Raw genomic sequence first — 24,096 nt, 5'->3', positions numbered from 1 at the left:
TCTTTTGGGGAAATATTAATTTGGGTTTTGAACATTTTAATTTTAATCTATGTAAGTTCTTAATTGTTTTTACATTATTCTGTAACATGTAAATTGCAATGCGCACTGGGGATAATATATCAAGCTGTAATAAGAATAATATTTTATCATTGTGTAATATATTAAAATATTATATTTATCATTGTATTGATTAAGCTTTTACATACTTCTGATTACAATCTCTTTTCTGAATAAAAACACTCTTAGTTTCTTAATTTGGCTTAAACTTTGTGACAGCATATATAATTCCAGATTTAAAAGTAGAATTTTAAGAGTAAGATGAATCTCCATTAATTTTATGAGCACGGTTTATCATGTGGAAAATATACTGAATATTTAGAATAAATTAAATCAATTTTGTCCTTCCCTTTTCTGCTTAGAATAGAGATTTAGCAATAAAATAATTATGCATCTTAATATATTGTCTGTTATAATCCCAACCCTGGTATAATACACACAAAATACCTATTACACGACAGCTCTAATTTTACCTAAACTGTCTATATTTTCCAGGTCTGATTTGATATAAAATCATGGAATTATAAAATGCTTAGAGTTGGAAGGGACCTTAAAGATCATCTAGTTCCAACCCCCTGCCATGGGCAGGGACACCTCCCACTAGACCAGGCTGCTCAAAGCCCCATCCAGCCTGGCCTTGAACACCTCCAGGGATGGGACATCCACAGCTTCCCTGGGCAACCTGTTCCAGTGCCTCACCACCCTCACAGTAAAGAATTTCTTCCTAATATCCGATCTAAATCTACCCCCTTTCAGTTTGAAACCTCGTCCTATCACTACACTCCCTGATAAAGAGTCCCTCTCCACCGGATGACTTTCTGGGCTGTGAGTGCACATTGCAGGGTCACATCGAGCTTCTCATCAACCAACACCCCCAAGTCCTTCTCCTCAGGGCTACTCTCAAGCCATTCTCTGCCCAGCCTGTATTTGTGCTTGGGATTGCCATGACCCAGGTGCAGGACCTTGAACCTCATGAGTTTTGCATGGGCCTATCTCTCAAGCCTGTCCAGGTCTCTCTGGATGGCATCCCATCCCTCAGGCGTGTTGACTGCACCACACAGCTTGGTGTTGTCAGCAAACTTGCTGAGGGTCCACTCAATCCCACTGTCCACGTCGCTGACAAAGGTGTTAAACAGCACCAGTCCCAGTACCAACCCCTGAGGAACACCACTAGTCACTGTTGCTGACCACTGCTGGGAGATGTTGCCTAGGAAAATGCATTCCCCAACAAAATCATCAGAAACTAGCCTGATAAGAAATGGTACATGAAAAGATAATGTTGAAGAAGTGGTCTCTGTGACAAATTCAACTGTTGAAACATCTTGATTCAATGTGGTTTTCAGTGAAGTAATCCACAGCCTTGTTCTTAAATATTTATTATTCTGTGTCACCCCCAATACATGTATAATGGCTCTATTTTTTCCTCGAGAAGAATTAGCCTATTCACAGCAAGACATATACCTGAATACCTCTAATTAGAAGGCATCTCTCTGTTTTTAACACCCACAGCCACCTTTTTTCCACAACGTGTGGGAGTTGTCCCACCCTGAAACGTGTGAGTGGCAGCATAAATAAATGTTAACATTAAACTCAGATACCATTGTTCCAAATGTTTGAAATGCTAAAAGCTACTTTTAGTTTTCTGCTTCACACCTACATATATTAAATGTCTTTTGTGTATCAATGTTAATAATAAGTATATTTCCTAATCATTTGGTGAGTTCATATAGTTAACTGTCCTTACCCACTGTAGTAGTTTTGCTGCAGTCATGATGGTCAAATGGTATGTAAGAGAGAAGCTTTGCAGCCTTTATTAGACTAACTGACATCGCAGGGAAGCTTTGGAGAAGGTAAACATTCTTTAGGTTGTTTTCATCCAAATTAAGCATTGTATTGACAACTTCAGCGTTTTGAATGGATGTTAGCTAATTAGCTACTGTGGCGGTAAGTCAACAACAACCTCTGTGTTTCCTTGAACAAAGAAACTGAAAAAGACCCTGAGTGCAGCTTATTGCCTAGAAGAAACATCTATATCATTTCTAAGTCATCCATCACACAGGCATCTGAATGTTAGTCACAGTTCAGCTGGCTATATAAAAAATATAAAAGACTTGTGATTATATTCATTCCATGACAGGAACCTTGTTTATTAATGTTTTTTTAAATGCCACTCCACAGGTTAAAAGCTTTACACACATTAAAATACAACACATATTTCTACACTGGGTTTCAACATATATTATTCATCACTTGTTAGCTAGTATATCTTTATTTTTTTTTCTTCAATGAATGTCATATTCTCTGTAACTGCGTATTTCTGTTTATTGGGGAAGATGAGGAAATAATGACAAATCATGATACCTTAATGCTACCTCATGAAACTATTTAACAATAATGCCTCTGCTATATGTGCCTTAGAAAAGAAAGATTGTATGTTCAGCTGTCAAAATTTTGAGCGTAATACTGAGCAATGTCATTCTTGCTTTTTTTTTTTGGGCAGGGGCACATTTTTAGTTTTTTAATTGATGAAAATCAGTTCTGTTTCTTTCTTTATATTTGTGTCCTGTTTTTGTAGGTGATGGCATCTTGGAGCACTGAAATTCAAAACTGAAGGGTGCCAGACCCAAATCCCACTCTGTGTGATAGTCTGAAAGATTATCTTCCACATTGCAGTGATTAAATTAGGCCAGAAAGTACCACAGCCCCTGATGTGCATGTGGTAATACTTTGAAAGGACAGAAACAGTTCCCAACAGCTTCAAAATTGTCCAGCACAGAGTAGCTGCTGTGTGGGCTTTTATCCTCCTACAGATAACGTCAAGCGTATCTACTGCTGTGTGCATTCTGCAGCTTGATAAGAGGAAGAAGAAAACTTTTCAGGACTACAAGACACAGTTAAATCTAGAGCTTTCTTTCTATCCACTGGCAGATATTTGGGATTAAAATAGCAAAACTCCAAGGTATTTTGTTAGTTTTATAGATATTGAGGCCATAAATGCACTTGGGTTTTATTTTTCAGGGAGTTCCTACTGAAAAAAGCTACATAGCCATAATACATTTAATAATTACAGTAGTCTCAAACAACTTGAAATACAACCACAGTGTACAGTGACCTTAGAGATAGGTCAGATAATTACTGTGCAGTGCCAGAGAAAACTTCAGGCAGTAAAAGTTGCTGTTGCTAGTTTTACTGTTATTGGTGATAATGCAGAGCATTTAAGTTATATAATAGATTTATATGCCAAATTAATCTTTTCCTCAGCACAATCCTAGGAAAGCACCTTTGTTTCTATGTACCCTCTAAGGTGCATCCCTCTGTGAATCATCAGTCCATGTTATTATTAGTCTTCTGCATTAACTGTGTAACATTATGGAAGGTGACTTAAGCAAAGTGACCTGAAGTACTGCAATACATTTCATGAGCTTGAAAACACCATCTGAGGCAGAGGAAGGAAGCGACCTCTCTCAAATGTCTACCTACGTTTTACTTTATTTTATTTTGCTTTGCTTTGTTTTGTTTTTAACACAGTTTTCTTCTAAGCAGATGAAGGCTCTTGGGCGATACTATTGATGGAGAACACGAACACGTTATGCGTTGTCAAATTAAACACACGTGTAATTAGTGCAACAGGAAGAGAACTACCCATATTAAGAGGCTAAAATCCACAATGGACTTTTCTTGTGCCAGAGGTTTTGTCTTGACTGTATATTTTCTTTGGCAGTGAAGGCAACTTAAGAAGTTCACGTGTTCCCAACAGTCCTCTCACCAGTTATTTCTGTTACAGACAGAACTGCTTGAAGAGCTTTAAAAGGTTTGGGGAGATTATTTATTGTTGTTTTACTGCTTTTTTTTTTTTTTAACCTGCAAGACTTCAGGGACCTGGTTGAGAGTCTGGCATCCTAGCTTGCAGTAGCGTGGCTGAGGGCAGCAGAAGTTGAATGGAGAGGTTGGAATGAACAGGAATGGTCAGGGGAAGGTGGGAGCTCAGCTGAATAACATCAACATGTAGTTACACCAAGAGTTTGTGGCCCTATTTTTGGCATCCAGTGCTTGGCCTTGAGGATGCCATCAGGCTCAGCAAGATCCCCCACCCAGCAGCTGGCTGTCTGCCCTCAGAGCCAGCACTGGCATGGGACCTGGGACCAGGATGCTGTGAGAAGGCTGTGTGAGAATAGCTGGGAGAAGCCTCACTGGTCCCCATCCCTCCCCTTTGGCTCCAGAGCTGCTCTGACACTCAGGTCCTTGCCTAAACTACCCGTTGGTGTGTCTGTGCTGGCCACGCACCTCCTGATCCTCACCTTGACTTGATTTCCAACCTTATCCGCGGACCTGCCCCATCCCTATGGACCCGCATGTGATCTGAGCTGTGGCTGACTCTGGTACCATCACTGGACCTGCTCTGCTCTTCTTGCTGGGGTACCATGGAGCTGTGTCCACTGTGGCTGAGGGCACGGCCCTGCCGGCCATGCTGTCACCCCTGTCTCTACACCCTGTGGCACAGCCAGCCCCGCTACTCCCTGACATCCAGTTTCACAACAGTTTCAATAGATCTAAGTTATGGCTGCTGACGGCCAGATTTTGTCCATACAGTCCCCTCTCTCCTTCACCCAAGCTATGGTACTTATCTAACTTTGTATGGCCTCTCTTCCAGGAACTAAGGCAACTCCAAGAACTCACTGGTTTTTATAGGGTTGGTTTTGTTTTAGTTAATGTTTTATTTGGTAGAATTAGTTGTTCAATTTCATGAATAGGCTCAGCTTGGGAAAAGATATGCCTTGATTTTGGTCTAAGGAACAAGATGAGCAGAAGGAGCACTACTAAAGGTCAGCTGGTCACTTCTCAGATCCCCTTAGCTGTGGTAAGAGGCTACATTTGAGGCTGAATGAAAGCTCCTATGCAGGTATGAAAGTCCTTTGGTCCCTAATCCAGCTCAGTTCTGTATCACAAAAATGAGCCAGAGGAAGAGAGACCGAGTTTGTTGCCTGACAGTTAAGGAACTTCTATTCAAATTAATATTTAATTAGTTATTCAAAATAGAAGAGGTGCAACAAGAGATCCTAAACTAACTGCGTAATACGCCTAGGTAGAAGTTTGGGTCAGTAATATGTAAGGAAAGAGAAATGGATTTAAAAATGTTTCTGAAGAGAGAGGGCAAACTGTTAAATTAAAATTAAACACTACTTTCTCATTTTTTCTGACAAAACTCTTTAAGTAAACCTCATCCAACTATTCCATTCAAACTTGAAATTATATTCTGCAGCAAATAAAAATCCATTAATTTTTCTCTCTGTATTTTCAAATTTCAGTGCTGCTAAAATAATCCTTCTCAGGTGCACCCCTCTTAAGTCAGGCCTTCTTCACCAGCAGTTGCTGCAGGTGGCAGCTGTGTTAAGCTATTGGCAAGGACTCTGGTACCTGATTCCTTCCAAAGTAAGCTGAGGAAGTTATCTCCCCAGCCTCTTTTCCCTGCCTCCCCTGAAAAAGATTGTCTGCATTACAGAGGCAGCAGAGTAAGTGGTAGATCTGCTTCTGACATAACCATAACCAAGGGCAGTAATTTAATCTGTCACATATTTCTGCTTTGAACTTCAACCACCAAGCAAACGTACCACTTGACTAACCCAGGCAGTAACTTCAACAGGAGCTGGTAACTGGGGTCATAACCTTATAGCCACTGTCCCCAAGTCCAACACAAGTCTGCAGGCAAGGTAAGACAATCTCGAGTTGTTGAGTTAGCTAGTTATAAGTTAATGCTCTTCATTTGAGACACTGACCATTTGCCTATTCCTAGCTAGTTTTCAGTGATGCTCATGTTAGTCTATTTTATTTTTCACGGTAAGGACTTGGGACCTTCCTAGCCCTTGTGGGTAATCACCAGCCTCTGTGCTGACTTTGTTTAAAGCAGTATAAACCAGAGCAGACAATGATCCTGCACCCTCTGATGAACTAGCACCATTTCTTAACTGACTGGAAAGTAAGACAGTACAGAGAATCAAACCAGCCCTGGTACAGGTGCTGGTGCCAGCGAAAGAAAAGGAATGGCATTATCTTTCAGGAGTTGCCAGTAGAGGCAGAACCACGGACATGCTCACTTAGACTGACTGAAGCTGTCACAGGACTGTCCCCTCTGGGGACAGTAATTTCCAGCTGTAGGCAGTAGTCTCCTGAAAAACAGTGCTTCAGTCACTTGTGATTCTGTGACCATAACCTGGGGTTAATGGCTGACATTAACTGTGTCATGGTTAATGTCATAACGTAGCTGGCATTCAGTGTAAATGACAGCAATTTTAAGCAATGGGTGTTTGAGGCGAGTAAACATTTCAAGTCTAGGTCTCGATTAACTTTCTTGTTTAGTAGCTATGACAAAACACCCTCTCAGATTTATTAGTAAGTTTGATGGATATGAGTGCTAATGAAAACGGACAGGTAGGTAATGAGGGAGGTACAGTCAGAACATAGGATTAAAGTCAGGTACAATTAAAGTTCAGCTCCCTAGTCAAACACAGGCTCCTCTGGGGCCCTAGGTAAATCATTTATGCACAGCCTCTCCATCTTTAAAGAGAGGATAATAATATTCATTATCTTCACACGTACACCTTGAGAGTATGAGCAGTTTTGCTGTATCTTTTTTTCTTAATTCTCAGAAGTGCCCAGTAGATTACCAATATCATGATTACAATACTGGGTAGAGCTGGAGCAAGGCAGATGCTGCGTAGGCTTCTTCACAGAGCTCCACTAATGTATTGCCAGTATCTTTACCCCTTATCAGTTATGCTGTTCCGCTCTAAGCTTAAGACAAGCTGCCAGGAAAATACCTGCTACCTGTAGGAGTGATGCCACATTATGAGACAATCAGTGCCGCTCTAATGCTATTCCCAGCGGAGCTGCCTTTAAACACCATGTCTCTGGGAGTGACTTGAAAGACTCGGCAGACAATGGCAGCACAAATGTCAGGTATCCAGTAAAGGAGAGAGCAAAATACCTGTCCTACCCAAAGGTTGTAAAACAGAACCAAACAACGCAGACAAATTGCAGGGGAAGGAGAGGAGGGAGGCAGTTAGTGAGAGGGAGAGAAACCACTACATCAAGCCATCTGGATTAAAACCAGATCAGTCATTCTAAATTGGTGCTTGAGTGCTGAGCAAATGAGCTAGAGGAAGAAGAAAATCTGTGTGTTTGTGTAGCTGCATCGTAGGGCATTAAGGAAGCGGTGTTTTACATTTTAAGCAGAGGACGGTCTGTGCACAATCTATTAGCTCTGGCTGATATTATGAAGCTGTTACTAAGAAGTCAGGTGTATTTTGGGATATCCCCATGCACATGTACTGATGACCAAGGTCTGCATTACAGCCTTTCCAGAACCGAGGCAGCAGTTCGTAATTAAATCTTAATGGTTATCTGCTGAGATGAAAACACTTGGGACAGTGAAAAACTGACGTTTAAGAGGCTCACCTCTCCATAGAGAGGGAGTTTGGAGCCAGGAAGAGTTACCACAGGCAAAACAAAGATATGGAAGACAGGGATAAAAAGATTTAAAAAAAAAAAAAAAAAGCAGAGAGATAGTGAAGGAAGAAGAGATGGCTGTATTTGAAAAGAGAATATTTGACTTACCTGCGGATAAGCCAAACAGGAGTTAACTCATGAGCTGCAGAAGCAGCTTAGGTTGTCACAGAATGAAAAGAAACTCACACTGGGAATATAAAGAGGAGCTGTTATTTTAGGTAGGTTTGAAGATTTTCTTGCTCTATTTAGCAGAGAATAAAGATAATTTGTTTACAGCACCACATGCACCTGAGAAATGAGTTGCAGCTCAGCATGCTCATGCTAGCTAAGATTTGGGAAAGGGTAATCTGAAGCAAGGACAAATCTCAAGGACTGAAGTTAATCCTAGGACTATACAGATTCTGTTCAGGCTTCAAGACTTAAGGCACACATGTTCTAGTGTCTGGCCAATGTCTAGCCAGGGAGCTTAGCCAGATCTATGACACGTAACACGGGATACATGCCTTTAAACAACCGAGCCTGCGCTTTGCCTTTGTATTGGATCAAGTGTAACAGAACTGCCTCTAGACCATGTTTCATTGCGTGTCAATGTCTGTCCAGAAAACAGGTGAATCCATGTAGACAGCAATCCATTTCCTTTCTTCCATAGCATTTTCTCCTCAAGTAATCAGACTTCCACTGGTAAATCTGCGGGTCATCTTTTAAAGGGAAAAGGCATCAAAAGCACACACACACACACAAAAAAAGCGTTTTCCATTTTTTTCCCCCTTTTTTTTGTTACATCTGCCATGTTATTCCAACTGGTGTAAAATTGCTGTATACTCAAGTGCTTAGACTTAGACTTGAGTGCTTAGTCTGTGAGAAGTGGCCTGGCACATCCAACAGCTCCAGGAAAATGGGAGGGGAGGTGCTATTTAAAAGCACTTCACTCATCAACCGTGCCAGTCTAAGACTGGAAAGGAAGGTGGAGGGAAAGTTTTACCTACAAGCTGTGCTTATGGAATATACTTAGCTGTGCAAAATGGAATAATTGCTGCTATTTGCACTATTATCCTTTAGATTTTTACTTCACCATCAAACTTGTATGAAATAGCCAGCAGGTTTGAAAGTTACAGGAGAAGACACTAGAATACATTGTGGCCATGTAACTAATTTGAATTTCCTTAGAAATCTGGATGCAAGTATTTTGAAATGACTTGAAATCTTCTCAAGGGTGTACATAGACTCTTGATTCATCTTCCTTTCTCAATTAGACCTGTATCAAAACAGTCTAAGGTATGGTAAAGGTTGCTGTTCTGTTCCTCACTTTAGTTTCAATTTAACTTAACCTAACTAAGCTCAAGGAAAGCTCAGCCCCCTTATGACAGAGGCTAAAAATCAGCAGGCGTTTCACTTGGTGGTGCTCAAACTTGCTTAAGGAAGAAATAGCTAATGCCCTATCCCAGACTAATCCTGCATTCTCAGGAAAACCCTCTGCTTGGTGATGTCCAGAGGCTGATACTTTGCTAAAAAAATATTAAAAAATACTTAATACTTTCAGCAAGTTATTTTTTCTCTTAAAAATCCATTGCTTCCTTCAGAAAGCAGCTCTTAAAATTGAAAGAAAAATCGGCTTCTAAAATCAAATCAGGGACAGACCCTGCTTCTGAATCTGTTGGTTTGCAATGTCTCTGAACTGAAATTCCTTGCAGCCCTAGAGTCATCATATCGTTCTAGCCTGATTCCCTCTCCAAGCAAGGCTTGCACGGTTCCACTGCGTGCAAGCGTGTATGCACATGTTTGAATCCTGTGGCTCACCTCAACTGCGAAGAAGGGTAGAAACCTCAAAGATAATTTTCAGTAAATTTCACGTAAACAGGCAGTGAAGGAAACTCTCTGCATGCTCTGAGGGACCACTTGCATCATGAAAGCTCACTTTATCAGACACCAAGAAATCCGCATCACAGGATCACTGCAGCAAAGATCCCAATCAGAGCTCATGAATAACTAGAAGAGGCAAACCCATTAGCAATAGGTCCAGCTCTCTCAGAATAACATGTTAAAAGTCATATTAGCTTCATAAAGATACAAAGAGCTTAAGCATCCTCTGCTTCCTTTCCGTTTGGAGTATTGCCAGAAAAAAAGATGAAGAGCAAGCAGGCATTGCAAAGACTTCAAGCAGGTGCCACATTTGTGCTTTTGTGATTTGAAACAATGTGGTCCTCCCAAATTTAAACAAAAATGGCTTTAGCACTGTATGCTTCCTTTCCTTCCTCCCAAATGTGATACAACAGTATATGGTCAGAGTCCATAAAGTACATGCAAACTTTGGAACCATAGGGAAGAGCATGGAGCTACTGGAAACTGCTCTCCAAATTACTTTGTTCAGAAAAATAACATCCCAGGCAGGTGTATGACTCATAGCTGCTGCCATCTGGTAGATGGAAATAAGCCATCTTTACCTCATTAAGGTAGAAATGATCCTCTTTTGTAGTCAATGATAACCTACTGACCTAGACCCCGACAGCTCAGATCAGGTAGGCTGGGACATTTGATGCTACTAGGACCATTTCCTTGTCAGTCTCATAAATGACAATATAACCAAACTTCCACCCTCTCCTTCTGAAATAATTCCTCCAGGTCACAGCGGTAGGGCTCAGCTAACTTCCCCTCCCTTCTGTGCTTGCTTGAAGGCAACTAAATGTCATAACCTATAGCAAAGCATCTCTAATCAGAATAAATCCTCCACTATCCCAGAGACTGGTGAAACTTCCCTGGATGCGGGACTGATGTGAGGTGGGATTTACAACTTCTGTGTAGCCTGAAGACCAACTCTGTGGATATTTCCAAGATGTCAGCACCCGTACAGCAGGGGGAACTCGGTCAGCCCCTGTGAGGAACAAAGCCAGAGGATCAGCTGCTTTCCAGCTCTCAGCAGAACTGGGGACTTCCAGATGTTCTCTGCAGCCGTGAAGCCACAGCAGCGCTCGTGAAGGGCTCCTGCCAAACGTGTGCCACCTGCGAGAACTGCTAACCATAAGGTGCTGGAGGCCCTGGAGGGGAGCTGACAGGAACAGGGATAGCTTTTGAATCCAAGAATTCAGGTTCAGATCCAGATGCAGACACGTTGTGCTTTCAGTCTGTGTGGGTTTGTGCAAACTGTGTGTGTGTGTGTGTGCAAGCTACAAAGTGTTGCATTTCTTAACCTTCCTCAATCCCCAGCACCACGTTATCATTTTGGGAAAAAAATAAAAGAAGAAGGGCCCTCTCGTGTGTACATATCCAGCAAAAGAGCTGGCAGCAGCTGTAAGCAGGCAGCAACACAAAACTGTCAAAAATAAGGAAAAGGGGTGTAGTTAAGGTTTTTATTCCAGAATTTTCAGCTGTTTTACAGACCACCTTCCACTCACTTGTGGACTCCAGTTCTAAGCACATCCTGCAGGCTGAAATACTGTAAGACACAACTGCTGAGCTGGGACTATCCTGAAATTATGGCCTTTTCTATCATCACAGGTACAGCATCCAGTTTTCATAACTTCAAATGGCTTCAGAAAGGGAATGTACATTCTGTTGTTGCAAATTCTTTCAAGATTACCTCCCCCTGACGATCAATTTCATAGCCATTGCCACACTATGAAGAGGATCTCTCCTGTCTGATTCCCTAATAAAACAATAGAGGCACTATAAATAAAAGGTATCCAAGCTTTTCAACTTGTGACAATTTAAATGCTGGAATATGAATCCTTCTTCTTTTCTCTAAGACTGGTGAATTATGGGAACAAAACATTCCTCTCATTCCCTCACTGGCCCCCACCACCTCAGGAAAAAAAAAAAAAAAGTTTATATTTGTATTTTATAAAGCACCTAAGCTGTGCTGGAGTGTGTCTGACGATGCAAGCAAGCAAACGCAGCATGGTGCTTACTTCCTAGCAATGTACAACCTAATTAGATGGAGACCTAAAAGTTCTGAAGTATAAGGAAAGATTCTTGTCAACTCCCATACCAGGGGAATTTCTTTCTAGCTCTTCACTAAGTAACATCTTTTCTGTACACTGTGAGAGCAGTGAATTAGGATCTCCATAAAGTATGGAAGAATGGCTGAAACAGTTTGGAAAGCTCAGCATTGCATGCGAAGATATTTGGGTACAGTGGGAGCTATAGAGTGGTTAAGGGTTTGGGGACCTTCACCTTCAGTAGGCTGGAATTTGGAAGAAAAATGAGATGCGGATAGCCCAGAAAAGCACAGGTGTTTTTTCAACCTTTTTAAATTGAAAGCCCCACATAAATGTTTGAAGAACTGCCATGGACAGTTTTGGTATATGTCATTCCCCATAATTGTCAGAAGGTGAAGGGAAAAGACAGACAAATAAATACTTAGCACCGTGGTAAACACATTTCTTTGTTTTGTTTTACAAAGTCATAATTTTATTGGTAGAATTAGCATAATTTTAATTAGGCACTGACAGAAGTCAAAAGCTGGCTCCCGACTGTGCCTGCGTGCTCTCGGGGAGACGTTATACCTGGTGACGGTGGGGGAGTCGCACGTGCCTGTGCTTGGAAATGAACTGAAACCGTTTTGCAGCTTGCTCTCTCCAGTCTGACATCCCCGCAACCATATCCAAAACAGAGGCTGAGTTACCCAGAGCCTGGCAGGACATGTCAGTGAGATGGATGAAGGCTCTCTGGGCTCAGATGAAAAATCCATGACTGATAGCATGAGGAGAGTTTTATATGAACTCTTATACTGATTGCCGATACCAATTCTAACACTGTTTTTTTATTATTATTTTCTTTATTAGAGAAGTTCTCATTTTCTTCATCTTGTAGTTCTTTGGGCTTACTGTTCCAGTGCTGAGGTTTTTTCTTCCATGCAGGCATAAACTGTTACTGGCTGACTGCAGTCACAGCTTTAAAGCTCGCTTCTGCAACTGCAGAAAGAGCTAACAGTTCTGAATACCTGATGTTCACGGGGGTTTAGGTCTAAACTGGTTTTCTAACCCTTTGGGCACAAACATTTGTTCCTCTGAAAATGTCCTTCTAGTTGAATGATTTTAATATCCTCCTCCTAGAGTTTGGAGTAGATTTATCTTTTTTTTTTCCCTTTTTTTTTTTTTTTTTTTGTTGTATAGGCACTTGTGTGTGTGTGTCAAATACTACTGCTGTAGAAAGTGTGACATATAGTCTAGTGCAACTTATCATATATAGGCTGTCTGGCAGTCAATTCCCAGCACATAGTGTTTGTCTCATGAGCTGTGACTAAGGCCCATATAGTTTTGATTTCTAGATCTCACGACTGACCCCGTACAGCTGCTGTTTACAGAGCTGTCATACTCAGGCGGAGGGTGTTAATGCAAACCTTCTTACCCTGTAAAGATTATCTTGCAAGAGATTAATCAGTGGAAATAAAACAAGGAAGAGACTTGAAAAAAAAGCCTAGATATTGCAAAACTCTGTGTTTAAAAAAAGCAGTAAGCGCATATACAATACACCTACGTACGCAGACATACATAGACAGGTGGGTATATTTATATACTTAGGTATATATAGAAGCACACTTCTATGATTATTGGAAAAAAGACTGTAATATTTGCAGATTGCATTCAGTAAATAGCATTCATATTCAAGTTACAATCTGTCAATTAAGAAACTTGTTCCAGTACATTTTGCAGTCAAAAATGCATAAATTTCACTTGCAAACAAATGCCTCTTTTTTTTAAGAATATCTTTAAAAGCTGCTTCCTTTACTGAACCTTTTTTTATGCAAACCCGTTCATAATAGAAGGGTACAGTAAGTATCCTAAACTAACAATTATAGATGACGACATTCTCTTTCATTATCCAGGATAATAAGCAATTTTCATTCCTTGGAAACAAGCAGATTCTACAGCAAGCTTTCAACAAATAAAAAGATGCATAATAGATGCTAGGATCATATAATGTTTCTCTTAATTTCAGGCTTTCTTCTGGATGACAAAGTTATACTGTAGACTGCAGATTATTTGGAACAGAAAATAAGATATCTTGAAAGTAAGATCTTTAATTGGATTTTAGAAATACTATTATGCTTTCAAAAATGATGCTGCCTTGCATGCGCCGCCAGAAGAGGTGTTGAAATTCACAGTTCTGGGGGTGTGCATTTGTTCCTTTTTGGCTGACTATAAAAGCATTTCTGACTCGGAGCGAGTCCTCACCTGGGCAGTCACAGGCATTCTTCCAGCGTGGCCCATGAAATTAAACAGTTTCTTTAGCAAGCGAATTTGCCTGAACAAAGCAAGATTCAAAAAAAAAAAAAAACACAGAAACAACACACAAAAAGAAATACGAAAAAAATCCATGAGAAAATTGCTGACAAACATTAGCAGGAATTAAATAGGAAATCATTCACTGGAAAGTGATAGATGAAAGCAGCTAGCATCGATTATTTTTTTACCACTCCTACCCCATGTACAAACTGGCCTTAAATGGTAGCTTAGTTAGAGCCAAACTGACAATCTAAGAACACCAAGATTACATCTCATATTCTGTTACTGTTTTTAGAAGAAGGCAGTAACTATTTTTAAGGGGGTACACGTTATACAGACTCTATCTGGTCTGTCTCACAGCTATGGCTCATTGCTTCTTTCAGCCCACTTCTGACGCAAGCCCAAATTCAGCAAAGGATTTACCAATAACTTTAAATAGACGTACAGCGGTCCTCTGAAGGACATTTTCAGTTTCTTTAAAGGAAAGGCTGAAGGGCTAGGAATGGATGTACCGGGGGACTAAAGAGGTCATGTCAATGCTTCTCTCCACCCTCACAGCAACCCCAGATAAACACTTTAGTGCCACCTGATACTGTACGCACGATTCCAGCTGTGCCACCCCCCACCTCTGTGCATAACGGTGCCGCATTGCCCCTCACTACTTCTCTGGTTTGAGGCATTTGTTATTTTCTCCCTGATGGTCAAATTGCAGGATGTGCTTCCTCCCTCCAGCTTTGCAGCCACTAGTTGGCATGCAAAAGGACCGAGGCATCAGGTGAACCTCAGGACGCATTGTCACCGAATGAGGGGGGGGACACAATCCAGCTCCTTTTCTGTATTTCAGAAGAACGTCTGTTTAAATGAGGTTTGCCTCTTACATGAATGTCCTGGCAGTAACTGAAGAAACTGTCCTGTTGCTCCTGGTGACACATGCCCACATTACACAGAGACAGTTTGGGGGCTGGTTTGCATTAAGCCTGTTTTGTGAGTTTTAATACACGTTGCAGCCTTAAATAACAGAAGAAGTAAAAAGAAAAGAGAGGTCATTCAAGAACCAAAGGACAGAAAGCACATTAACTTTGGAAACAGGTGTCAGATCAGATGCGGGAGAAGAAAGAATGGCTCCAAGAACAGGATCTGCAGAGGAGAAGACTCTGGTCAAAAACCAGTAAAGAATATAAAAGTTACCAGACCACACTGCTGCTAGTTCTGACAAAGGTCAAATTAGTTTGTGCTCATTTCATATGCATCTTATGGCTGCACCCTTAAAAATCAGTCCCTCCACTCATATATCTCTTCTTGAACATGTGCTAATTTTTGCAGCAACTGTTCCTTATTTTTTTTTCCAGATAAATACAAGTCTAAAATGTATCAGAAAGTATGGAGAGCTATAGAGACTTCACTACATATCATGTGCTATCAAAACACAATGATTCTTTGGTTTTGACATTTCACTATGTGGTTACCTATTCTTTTCTCAAGAAAAGTTGTTCCTTCCTGGTTTTTCAAATGGTGAAGGACACTAATAATGGAGTATTAAACAAAAAAATGACAAGAAAGAAAATATATACACCTGTTTTATCCAAACTCAAATGTTCCTTGTCACTTAGCTGGAAAAAAGATTGCAGCACTCACTAAATATTTTCCTTACTGGCGCGATGAAGAACCTTCTTTTCAAAGGCAAATGTCTGGGATAAGTATGCATTCTGGCGAGCCTTGTGTAAAACACCCTGACTCTTTAGAGAGGCATTAAACAATTAAATAGACAGAGTTTCTTTTGAATTTGAAAAATTAGAAGATAATTTAGGGTTTGTGGCATGGCAGCCACAAAGTAAGACTAAGTTGCTTGTAGGCGATAGAATGAGGCTCGAAACAGGAAATCTGTGTCTTTGAAGCCATGGTATTTACTAGTCTCTTACACAGCATTCTGCTAGTAAACACCACGTCCTTAGCACATGCAAAGTATATGGTGGATTTTAAAACCAAGGCTCTGACTGATTCTATAGGAAGTGGCTGGTTTTGTCCTGAAAACATTCCAACTCTTTCAGCTGCTGCAGCAGTTAAGATCTATTCTTTCTGCACCAGGTAGGACGTTGTCTTCACATCTACACTAACATCTAAAGGGAATAGGGATCAAACTGCACGACTGAAAGCAGTACTAATCATTTATGCATACTGTTTGGAAACAATTCTCAGGTTTGAAAAGTGCCTTTCGAATAAATATAGACCAAGGAAATGTAATCATCAAAAACGACTTAGACATCACCCTCTTCAAAAAGAACAAATTATAATCACGACATGTAATAGCTCTTGAGCAACGTTCACATCCCTGTCAGGGGTTTTGAAAGATTGACAAAACGGTGTGTGGATATTAAATGGTTTTTTTCTAAAAAAAAATACACATACACGATAACAGTTTCCTGGCAAGCTGAACTTCACAGTTTTTGTCACTTTTTACAGCCTGTCTTGATTTATAGAAAGTGTTATCTCCAGTACGTAGAGCTACAGTGCAAGGGGAACTGCTGTTTCTGGCCATGCAAAATTGACCCAATTCTTCACGTGTGGAGATTAAAAGTGAAGACTCTGGAAAAGTTAATGTCATCTATCACATCTGGATTCTGGAATCTCCACAACACTCACGGGTTATGAACCCCAGGAGCAAAAGCCTCTTCCCCGAGACTAATTTTTCCCTTTGGTATCTGTTAAAAGAAGAATGAGGCCATTTCTGGAGGCTCTTTCCTTCATCCCCGTCCCCAAGACCAAAGCCCTGGGTCTGCCCTCGGAGCCCGCCAACGGGCAACCTGGGGAGAGAGGGAATTTAGGGAAATCCTCTCCTCCCTCTCCACAGATCACCCACACAAGGCTGCCCCACTGATCAGGTATGGAAAGGCTACAGTTCCCTCTTCTGCCATAAAACTGTGTCCCAGAAATTGTATGAGCAGACTCAGAACTGGCCAGTTCCCCCTTCAGGCAACACGGGAGTCAGGCCACCAACTGCCATGGCCTTCCTTCTCCCACAGGCAACTTCTTCCTTCTCTTTTCCATTTGCTTGTTGGGTTTTTTCCCAGTACCAGGGACATGCCTGAGCGGCCAGCACCTCACCACAGGAGTTGAGCTTGAGGTTCACCTCTCCCACTGCCAACCCTCTAGCTTCTGCTCCTCTGCGCTTGCTCCCCAGGACAAGGGGAAGAGATGGAGAAAAACGGGGGTATCTTGTACGTCTTCGATGCACTGAGCTTTGCTACAAACTGTTTTTTTCTTGAGTAATGTGGATAAAATACCACTGGAGTGCTTCTCTCCACTGCGGTGCCCACTGCCCTGGACACAGAGACATCCCCCTCCTGTCTCAAACTGGAATCTGCATTCACCGTGCTGGCGGTCACAATAACAACAATGGATATATTTCGTAGAGTCTATTTTCAAAGCACAGGGAATGAATGAAATCCCCATCTGTTGCTCTATATCCTGCTGCTTTAATCCTCTGAATCACTAGCAGTGAGAAAGGAAGCGCTGGACATGCGAGAGAGCTATCCCATCTCCTTTCTGCCATACTGCCACGGCTGCGAGAAGAAAAACCACTCAAGCTGAAAAAGATGACGACGGTTGTAGAGCAGTCTCTGTGAGGAGCTTTCAGCTCTGGAAAGGACTCACTGGTATGAAATAGCCTGGGTCTGTTGATCTCCAGGGCATGCTACAAGAAGCATCCTTCTGCTCACACTGGTGATGACCGTGACGTCTGCAGAAACAGAAGAATTTGTGCGAGCTATGTAACAAGTGAGGGAAGAGCGTGGTCGCCTGCTGTAAGTGTTGACAGCAAGTTCCCAGGTTTTTTTTTACTTTTTTTTTTCTTTAATAATTTGTATTGAAGGAATGCTTGAGTACATCCCAACAAGATGATATATAGGCACAAGCGAGCGGTGATAATTGTACCTTGATTTCCCCCTGCCATTCTCCTGTGACGTAAGTTACTTTTTCAGTTGTTATTTGCTGGCGTTGTGCAAGAGGCTCATATTTCCCTTGCGCAGGTCTATCTGCAGCCTGGCCGACTCCTCTAGCCATAATGCGTTCAGCTCAGCTTTAGCCTTTAGGCAGTAGCAGCTTTTCTCTCTTTAGCAGGGCTGGGAACAGGTGTCCTTTGTTTGTGTTCGCTTTGCTTTAGAGCGGAGTCTGTGCTACAGGGAGGGAGATGAAGGCAGGGGATGGAAGGGTGGTTTAGAAGTGAAGTTGTTGAAAGGGAGGGCTAGTGTCTCCTCTCGGTCCCAGGTGGATTTCCTTTTGTTTAGTCTACCAGAAGAGCAGCATATTTCCTGCTTTACATGCACAAACAAAAATATAAGAAAACAAAACCAACGATGTTGAGAGCTGTGGGCTCAGAGGAAAAAAAATAAACCAGGAACAAAACAGCCTCCCCCCCCGCCACCCAACCCCAGCCTCCTTGGATGGCACAAAGCATCGTAAACAAAGTTCTAGAGCTAATATGTTGCTGATACACAGGGTTATATAATATTGCCCATAAAATTAGTCATGTGTTATTGCACAAAGTGGTGTGTTCCGTAAGAGCTGCCTATTTAGCAAGCTTGATCAAGAACATTAAATATGAAAATAAGGAAAAAACATTTAACATTGTTGAAAAGTAATTAAAAATATATTTCACCATATGCTTCTCTGCCATTACTTCATTTCAGCAAAACAAATGCCTGGAGCATTTATTATCCCCCATCATTTTTTAAAGAGGCCTAATGTTCCCACTTGGCACAGGAGACACGCAGATAAAATGAATCAGCCCTGAAATGAATTGTGTGAAATGCATTTGTCTGAATTCAAACAGCTTCCCTGTAGTCAATAAATGCACGAGTACTTCCGATCTCTTAAGATGCATATCTCTGAAAAATAACTATTTTTTGCTGGTTATACACTGTGTGTAATCTTTGACAAAGGCTAAAATGCCATTAGCTTTATTAGGGTTCTGCTGCAGACGATGCTACGAAGTTCATGTTACTAATACTGCCCCCAAACAGCCTTGGTATTAAAAAGCAAAACAAAAGAAAAAATTATAAATAAAATACAACACATACATCAAAAAGCTTTCAAAGCACAGCTAAACTCATGAGACTAAGTTAATCCATGGTGCAATTATGCTCTTTCCTGCACTGTGACGCCAGGAATAAATTTGAGCACGGGGCTTTAAAGGATGGCTTATAAGCAATTTTATTTTAATTCGTGGTGGACAGAAGAAGGTGGTATCTTCTTTCATAAATGATGATCCAAAAAGCAGTAGTTTGCAGGGCTGCATTCTGAGATTTATTAAAAAAAAAGTGATGTATCACTAGCCAGTTAATGGGGGTGGGGAGGATATTATTCTTTGGAAGAACAATGGAATAATAAAAAGGCAACCTAACAGAAAAATTAAATGTCCTTGTTTGTGTCAAATGTTAGGAACACCCATAATTAATGAAAATAATATATAAACACAGCTGGATAAAGATACTCATGCTGTGTAGTTGATGTGGTAGTTTACGCATTACTGGCACCGAAACATATGCTGTTCCTCTTTGTCTTTACACTGACTCCTTTTGAACACGTGAAACTTGACCCACCAGCCTGTATAACAAAGCTCTGCCATGCAAGACAACTCACTGGCACTGACCTGGCACATAGCTGTGAGATGAGTGACCTGAGACAGAAATCAAACGCAGCAGATTCTTCCTGGGTGAACGGAGGCAAGGAATGCGTTGGAAGTGATGTGAGAAAGCCCTAGGATGCCTTGTAACGGTCAGAAATAGTGCCTCCCTTTCTGGGAGCAATGGGGAGAGACGGAAGAGACTGAAGAGGAAAGAGACTATTAGATTAGTCCAAAAGATTGGGCTTCTTCTGTCACTATGTGGAAGGCAACACGGAGGAAGATGTGGTGGGAATCAGGGCAATGTGAGTGTGGGATTTGGGACTCTGGGTAGACTCAGCAGGAGCAAACTTTCCTACAGTATCGCAAAGTCCATGGCATGCTTTTCCTAACAAATAACATGTCTCTTCTTCTCCCCCCTTCTCTTCTACCCTTGACTGTAATTTCAGTTCAAACACCACATTCTGTTCCTGTCTGTGGGGAAAAAAAAAAAAAAAAGGAAATTATGAAAGTGCAGCAGTGGCTTCAAATGGCATCTACAAATGGAAAAGTTGGATTGAAATTTTTCAACCGTAAACCACAATGGGGCTTGGCAGCCTGGAAATCCTGGAAACTCCCAAGTGAATCACTATCATTCACTGCTGACCACCATTAGAGAACATGACTGACATTGACTGACCAGGAAAAATGTCGAAATATTTTCAGATCCACAGTAAAACCATGATAGGTAGAAGAACTCTGCTATTTTCAGATGATGCAATTTTGCTGCAGTTCCAAACAACAGAAGCTGGCTATTCAACTCAAGCTCTACAGATGTGTTCTTTCAGCTCTGGAAGTCCATTATTGAGCAATGCTTTATCAGGCAAAAAGACAACACTGATGCAGAGAGTGAAGGTGGTGAAGCTGGGGAATGTAACAGATTTGCATCTTTGGGACCAAGGTCATATGCTGATCAATGAATCCCATCAATAAAATAATGTATTTTGAATGAAAGTGTCATTTGCCTTTTACGTAAGAAAATAACCCAAGTTTGAATGAGCTTCTTTAGCACTTTCAGTTCATGATTTGATCTACTCTTAAAAGTTTTGCTAGCATTACTGAGCTGAACAGAGGTATGAAAAGAAATCACACTTTAAACCAGAATATGTAGACATAGTTCCTCAAGGAACAGATCTTACTCTGTACCAAAAGAGGAACTGTTTTTCTAATGTAAGCCGCATTTCCACTTCAGAAATTTGTTGGTATGAGTGGGTATAGCTATACCGGTAGACTTTTGTGGGCGCAGACCAGCCGTGTAAACCAAATGAAATATTTAAGTCCAGAGTCTAAGAAGTTTACCTCATGTTTGCAAACTGCTGTGAAATCTCCAGGTGAAAGATGCTTTAGGAGTATAAACTGCTACAAGATTAATTACAGCTAAAACCGAATATTTTACTAATTCAGTTAGCTGAAAAATATTCTGTGATTTTATTATGTCTTAAATCATCTCTAATCTTCTAAAGATTCAGCATGGTGGATTTGCGGTATCAAGCGAAAAAGCAGAGGGAGGAGAAGTGTCAATAATGCTTGGCACAGCCACTCCCCAGACGAGCTGTAAGTGTCCATCAAAGGCATCTCCTACATACCAGGCTGGGATATGTGTTTCAGGGGACTCTCCGCTTCCAGGCCCCTGCTATGAAGCACCATCATAACATCGTTATATCTACTTCACAGTTGCCGTGCATATTATAGATATTAATGTGAGATATGTTTTTAATTAACTCATATTTTTAGCTACTCAGAATGACTGAAGCTCATTTTTCTTCAGCAAGGATGTATAGCGCGTAAGTATAAATTAGCTCTATTTCGAGCTTAAGACCGTGCTGTCCTGATTCAGAAAAGTGAATTTCTGGCAGAAAAGGGAAGAATAAATAAGTGTCATCTCCTGATGAACATAAAAGCAGAGGAGGAAACACATATGTGATTTGGAAACAGGATTACTCATAGATTCAGAAGTAATAAATCCAATTACCTTGCTTGATTCATCAATAAATGGGAAAGTAGTATTTGTTTTATTATCAAATTAAGTTATTCTTTGGAAGTAATCCACTTAAAATAATTGTTTCCTAGCATCAAGCAAAAGTAATCAGTAAAAAGGAACATAAAATGTCTTTCTACTGCTTTTTGCAAAAGGCTTTTTCACATTTTTTTGAGCACCAGATTATCCCATTATAAACAGCGGCAGACAAATCCAAGGAATTCAGATAAGTAAATGTTGCTTTTATAACATCTTTTACTTGGACTACCTGGCACAGTGGTTTGAGAGCAAAAGTTCTCACACCTTTAGATTCAGAATAAAATGGTCTTTTGGGAACCCCGTAAGTCAGCTACTGCTGAATTTTCTATCCTCAGTGAAGCAATGTTGGTGAAACCTTTGGCTGCCAGGGCTGAAGTATTCTCAAGTGCATCTTCTGCTCGCAGGACATTACTCTCTGTGTGCAGAGTACAAAAATATTGGCAAGGCTGGTTCACCAATATTGACAGAGCAAATACAGGTTCACCTATCTCAGGAGTAATAGTTTAAGCAGAGGCAGAGGGAGACGGAAAAGCCTACAACAAGTAAAACTTTGGCTAAAATGCGTTCCTACAATTTTATGACTAACCTGACTGGAACTTGTAAATGTAATGTATGGAGTGAAGGAGGGAGAAAAATACTTAAAATGTTAACCTTTCCTTTTCTAAATCTCCTCTTTTCAAGGGAGCCACATCCTCTACAGTCTTTGAGCTCTGAAACAGTAAGGTACCTAGAATGTTGTCTCATATTCAGAGCTTGGTATGCAAAAGGATAAAACATCCCTCTGGTTTTTGAAAAGGAGATCATCAATCATACCAATGCAGACAAGGCTTTTATTTGCCATGAAAGATCTGATTCTTCTCATGCAGAGTGAGAACCAATAGTTGGATTAAAGAGATTATCTGGCAGCGACCAGCAGTTTTTGTGTTTATTCTGTTCTAGCAAGACTGAGAAGGTTTTCATCCATCTGCTTGGGGAGCCTCCACTGTGTTTCTTTGGGAAGAGGTGAACCGACTACCATTGCAATGCTACACACGCCAGCACAGAGTTTAAGACAAAGCTGTGACTCATTGACGATAGATTAAATTTTAAATGACAAGTTTTCTAACTTTGGAGGAGTGACAGTCTGGAGCAGCCTTCTGATAGCGTAACCATCAAGCAAATGACCAATTTTAAGTTGAAACTCAGACAGTTTATAAAAGGTATCGCATGAAGTCATTGTCCATGAAAAGCACCGTGGTGTGAGGACCTGGTTCCGTGACCCAGAGACTCCTTTTTCACCTGTATCTTATGCTCCTAAATTGCTAGGAGCTGCAGCATTGTACGAGACCACAGTTCTCTAATGGAAGCAGCCGTTAACCCTTTGGATATGCAGGCTGCTCAGCTCTGTATATGCAAGCTAGCTTAATAATGGACGAGCTACAGAACTCTTTGGAGTTCAATTATTTCAACGCGGCATTCTATTTCTGGGTGTCACTAATACTAATGTGGAGGTTGTGTGTACTTATCTAGGTCCATATTTTTAGCTGGCAGAGACCTATCTGAAGGCATAGTTGCCTGTCTACAGTTGGAACCAAAATGTCAAACCATACAATATCTAAAAATATTAATGTAATTGCACGCAGAAAGGTGATAACTATGTAAGTAAATACAAATAGATGTCAGCTTCAACTTGTGGAATATGCTATTCTATTTTCTCTTGCAATAGGCATTGATCATGTTAATTTTTAAAGATTCAAATATCCAAATATTTTTACATAGTCCAGTGAAATATTTTGGTTTAACTTTGAACACATCATGAAACAGTGCATTGTTAATGTTTACCAAAAAAAACCAACTTAACACATTACTATAATATTTTACAATTTTAGAGCATTTACATAATCTTTAAAATAATAATTACATCTAAAAATGCTGAATTGAAAATTCTCAGAAAATACTCAAGTGTTAGCACGATGACTGGAATGCCATTATAAACATTATACAAAAATTATAACTGCACATTCTACTTCTGAGATAGTTTAATCCAGCAGTTTCATTTGACAATACTCATTCTCAAATGAAATTGCTGTACTTGAAATTTTAGGGAACCTGAATTCAGTGTAGAACAGTTTAGATAATAATAACCGATGACGTATCAAAACGAAAATCTTAGAATAGTCAAAGGGAGAGAAAACCAGCAGTGATTAAAATAAGTGAACAAAGAACAAAACTTGTAGATATAAATTAAATCAAATACCTTTAGGCTCCTGTGAAGTCTGAAGCATAGCACTACAGGCTAATTTCAGGGAGAAAAATCAGAGGAGGAATTCTGCAGTGATTCTAAATAAAGTATACTGTGAGCACAAGGATTAACCGCAGTGCACTACATGAAAAATTAATCTATTTTTGTCATCTGGATTCTATGACACCATATTTTTCAGTTCCACTACAAAAGCATTTGGGGTGTTTTTCTCCCCTTCACCACACTTATATATGATTCTTTCACCGAGAATTCATTTGAGCAACAGATCAAAAGCACCTCAGGAGTATGTACACAACAAGACTGCGTGACCAGGGTGGGCATTTTCCCTTGTAAAGTTCTAAATTCTGAAATCCACTGTTATTTCCTGACGTGAAGTCCACAGCTCTTAATCTTAAAT

General features: G+C 40.6%; 1 long non-coding RNA gene across 1 annotated transcript; it reads right to left on the bottom strand.

Annotated features, from left to right (window-relative positions):
- Positions 1 to 13,113: 13,113 nt before the first annotated feature.
- Positions 13,114 to 23,780, bottom strand: LOC134511947 (uncharacterized). The gene is made up of 3 exons (XR_010070009.1): positions 23,694 to 23,780; positions 19,429 to 19,875; positions 13,114 to 18,088 (listed from the first exon to the last, which is right to left on the bottom strand). It is a non-coding gene; the product is annotated as an uncharacterized LOC134511947 (long non-coding RNA).
- Positions 23,781 to 24,096: the final 316 nt, after the last annotated feature.

This window comes from Chroicocephalus ridibundus, chromosome 2 (assembly GCF_963924245.1).
Source record: "Chroicocephalus ridibundus chromosome 2, bChrRid1.1, whole genome shotgun sequence".
Classification (NCBI taxonomy): domain Eukaryota; kingdom Metazoa; phylum Chordata; class Aves; order Charadriiformes; family Laridae; genus Chroicocephalus; species Chroicocephalus ridibundus.
Note: the sequence above shows the minus strand (reverse complement) of the source record. Positions and strands in the feature narration are given on the sequence as shown.